The 4,626-nt window shown below is 52.6% G+C and overlaps 1 pseudogene; it reads right to left on the bottom strand.

Annotated features, from left to right (window-relative positions):
• Positions 1–3,225: 3,225 nt before the first annotated feature.
• Positions 3,226–3,394, bottom strand: LOC117795626 (annotated as a pseudogene).
• Positions 3,395–4,626: the final 1,232 nt, after the last annotated feature.

Raw genomic sequence — 4,626 nt, forward strand, 5'->3', positions numbered from 1 at the left:
GATGGTGGTGATGATGATGATGGCAACGATGATGGGGATGATGGTGATGGTGATGACAGTGATGACAGTGATGATGATGATGGCAACGATGATGGTGGTGATGGTGATGGTGGTGACGTGGTGATGGTGATGATGGTGATGATGGTGATGGTGATGATGATGGCGATGATGATGGGGATGATGATGGTGATGGTGATGATGGTGATGGTGATGACAGTGATGACAATGATGATGATGGCAACGATGATGGTGGTGATGGGGATGGTGGTGATGTGGTGATGACGGTGAAGATGGTGATGATGGTGGTGATGGTAATGATAATGGTGGTGACAGTGATGATGACGGTGATGATGAATAATGGCCCACAGCCTTCCTGGCCCTGGGATAAATTGAAGGGTCTAGACCACAGTGGCAGGCTTTGCTGCCATATGGGGAAAGATCTGTTGGCATAGAAGCCCGGCCAGTAATGTTTAGGAGAAATTCCTCCCTCTGAATGTTCTCCTGTGCTTGTGAAAACAGCTTCAGCCCCAGAGACTTCGAGGTGATGTGTCTGAGCTGCGGATTTCTAAGAGTGTTTGAACAAACCTCCAGGGGCAGCAGCTCTGGGGAAAGAGTCCAGTGGCGAGGGATAGGATAGGGTTGTATACATGGATTAATCACCAGAGGAGACCTGGGTCCAATCCCACCACCACCGGATATTGGTTCTTGTGACCAAGGGACAAGGACAGCCGCCTTCCCTGTGCTGAAGTCTTCCAGCTACCCTAAGAAGCGCTCCGGAGTGAAAGCGTGTTTTCAGAAGATCCTTCAAGAAGCCACAGAGTCTGATTTGGGCAATAATTCAAAAATCCTCCTTTTCATAATCTCATGGTGAATTTCTTAAAGGAATTTGGAAGCTGGGCTGCGGGACAGAGGTAAGGGAAGCAAGTCACTTTGTTCCTTGCAAGCCGAAATTTCCCTCGGGTTAATATTTCTTTATTGACGCTGGTAAACATACACACAGATATTTGAGTAGGCAGACCACTGATCTTGAGCTGCTTCTCCTGCCACCCTATCTCCTCAGGTGAGCCCTACAGACATCACAAACACTAAAGGGAAGTAGAAAAGCCCCAGATATTGGCAGAGTGAGCCATCAGAAGCCTCGGTGCCCTGGAAGCTGATGATCAAAGAACTTCAGAGATTTGCCCTGAGCGCCCAACTCAGAAACAGCAGCACTGGGGTGTGAATGCCAAACACAGGGCTCTTCCCATCATGTCACTTGCACTGATGTTTGCAGAAGCTCAATGTCCGGGTCAGAATCAGCCCTCCCCCTTCCCTGCCCCGGTTTTCCCCAGAGAAGGACAGAGAGGGTGGATTCTTCCCACTGGCAGGACAGACGGCGTCAGCTCAAGCAGGAAGGCAGAGGAGCAGGTCTCCTTGCTCAGATGCCCCCCTGCCTGACCTCTGCTGGGTCATGTGCCATGGGTTGGGGTCACCAGCAACGACAGGTGCAAGCTGTCTTAGGGCTGCCACAGCTGGTGGATTTCCTAGGACCTCCCTCCAGAGCAAAGCTTCTGGAGCACTGCCCCCTCCCCTGGTTAGCCTCGTATTAGGGAGCACTGGGGGGCCAGCCAGATAGGCTGGAAAGAGGTGCTCCTCTGCTTTGGAAACTACCATGCTGGCAGCGACCCCCCTCCAAAAGTTCCAAGAGCAGCACTGTACTTGAGCAACCCCTCAAAGGCACGTGTGTGCACCATCCTTGCCCTCTGTGCAAGCAGTGAAGCCTCAGATGGGCAGAACGGCAGGCTGAAGACTCTGGTCACCGGACCCAGGACCCCTGGCGGGGCAGGCGGGGTAGACACCAGGACCTTCACTGACAGCTAGATGGGGAGAACGATGGGGCTGGGTGCAGAATGCAGAAGAACATCACGGCAGCATCCACAGAGTAATTCGTGGGTGCTCTCTTTTGTCGGGAAAGGCTTCCATTCATTCACGTGTTGGTTCATGCATGCATGCATTCATTCATTCATTCATTTTTCCCTCGGCCTGGAATTTCTCTTCCTGGACAAACACGTTCTCCCTCGCACACTTTTTTGGATTTCTGCTCAGGTGCTCCCCCTCAGAGATGCCTTCACCGTGGCCACCCTGAGCTGGCCCCTGCCTGCCCTGGGCCCGTGACCCCAACCCACAGCTAATGACCCACGAGGGGGTGGGCAGATGGCCAGAGAAAAAGGAGACCTGCTCCTCTCCTGGCTGCAGGGAGCCCACACCTCCTGTCCCGCCTGTGCTTCTCTCAGGTGGGAAGTTGGAGGAGGGCGATGTTAACTCTGAAACTCTCACCCCCATTTCCCTAGCAACCCCAACCTCGCTCTTCAGCCCCAGGGCCAACAGCTTTCTACCCCAGCTCACGGGGCTCCCTGCGCCCCTCACTGTCTGTGCTTATTGTCTGTGTGTCTGGGGGAGTACCCACCTGTGGGGGCAGCGCCTGCGTCACCAGCCCCTGGAATCATGCCTGCTACCATGTGTGCACTGTTACAAAAATGGAAAACGATTGTGCTTTCTTACCACACGAAGTAGGAAGATCTGCGACATTTTTCCTGTAAGTGTGTACAAATTAACCTCAGTCTTTGGGGAGTTGCGTCCTACTCCGTTGTGCAGATGTGCCATAATTTATGCAATTAAACCTTTGCTGATAAAAATGTGGGCCGTTTTCAGATTTGGCTCTTACACACGTGTTGCAATAAATACCCAGCATGCATACCTCTGTGCCCTTGGGTAAGCGACAGACACATTTCAGGAGCTGGGTCAACGTGTATGGAAGATGGACTTTGCCCAATGACTACGCCCAGTTACATCCCCTCCATGGTGTACAAGAGTGAGACTGTGCTCACAGGCGTCCCAGGAACGCTTTCAATCTTCATTGATGAGGCTTTCAGCACACCGGTTTAGAACCAGTTTGATCTCGTGGCACCATTGTAAGGGTGTGCATTCATTCTGATGTTTCGCGCATGCGTGTGCACACCGCGTGTGTGTGTGTGCGTGTGTGCACATGTGCTTGTATGTTTTCATGTGTTGTGTTGCACACATTCTGGATTTTCTGAATGACACCAAATTGTCTTCCACCATGCGACCTTGTTACCTGCTTACATGTTTATAATCACACTCGCATTGGCATCTGGTCCCAGCGTGAGGGTGAGGACTTTCTAGCTTACCAAGCAGAGCGAGCTCAAGTCACCTGGACACAGACCCACAGAGGAACGCTCCCCGCCCAGAGCCTGCCCTGCACTGTCGCATGGAGGACGGTCCTCCCGCTGGGGGTGGGTTGACCTCGGGGCTCTCTGTTTGTAGAAACCCCAGCAGTCCACTAGCCATCCATATAGTAACAAACTATAGAAATGATCCCTGAAAGTTTAGTCTTAGCTGCCAGAATAGTAGAACAAAGAAACAAACAAACGAAAACCACAGTGTAGGCTGTCTCATTACAAGTCAATTTTTATTGAGACTCTTACGTGTTTAGGACCATCAAAGTGGTGGATTGGAGTTTAACCGAGTTCTTTGTTTAGAAAGAAAAGTAATCGTTTTAACAAAACTCAAAAGAGGGACGGGGGGACCAGGGGTTCACAAGAGCCAGGGGACCATGGGCTCCTGGAATTATCCTGCCTGACCACAGAATGACTCTAAAAAGAAACTGAGGCAGGACCCTGGAACACACTGTTGGGGTGAGAAGATGCTGTCAGAGGGAGGAGGGCAGTGACTCAGGGGTTGTTCCAGCCCTCAGAGCGGACCTGCGAGCTCTCTGCCTTGGTCTGCAGGGCTCAGGCCCAGGACGTTGCAGGAGCGACAGCAGACTGTCCCTGAAGGCTGGGAGGCAGGGTCACGTGGGACGGTCGTTGGCCATGCTGCCCTAGCTGGACATGTGGGTTGTTTCCACTCGTCATGACCTTGAATAACATATGAGCTCTTGAAATTCTCCAGGCCCAGAAAATTCTCTAGGCCCAGAAAATTCTCTCTACTCATTGGGGAGCAGACCTTTGGGCTCCTAATTAAATGCTCACCCTAGCACTTAGATTCAAGTCTGTTGAGGGAATCTTTCGGCTTTTCCCACGGGCAAGGTGCCCACCGCGTGGGAGGGTGGCCTGCATGTGCTTGAGGCCAGAGCCGGCTCTTCTGTGTCGGGTCTGGAGCCCCAGGCAGTCTTCTCCTCTATTAACTGGAGCGTTTCGTTTTCTCCTCAATGAGCAACACAAAATGTGGAATCGGCATTCTCTGCTAGATTGACTGATGTCTAGTTCTGGCCAGAAACATACTTGAAACGTCCAATACGGGATCGCCAGTGCGTGGATGACCTACCAGCTGTGTTCAGGCCTCAAGTTTCACACTGTTTCCAAGTGAAGAATCATCAGAAAGCAGCAGATCCTCGTAGCTCTGCCCTCCCCGTGAATGAAACACTTCACCGCGGAATAAACTGAGGCCGTGCCCTTGACGTGTCTCGCGGGCCGATGGAAGAACGTTTCCCCATGGCCTGCCAAACCAGAGGAGAGAGTGATGGCACATGCTGCGCTCTTCCCGGGCTGGCGGCGGTCCCCAGGCGAGACGCGTGCACCCCAGGGATGGCGTGGGATCGCTGGTCAGGGTTCCCACTGCAGGGCA

This window comes from Ailuropoda melanoleuca, chromosome 1 (assembly GCF_002007445.2).
Source record: "Ailuropoda melanoleuca isolate Jingjing chromosome 1, ASM200744v2, whole genome shotgun sequence".
Classification (NCBI taxonomy): domain Eukaryota; kingdom Metazoa; phylum Chordata; class Mammalia; order Carnivora; family Ursidae; genus Ailuropoda; species Ailuropoda melanoleuca.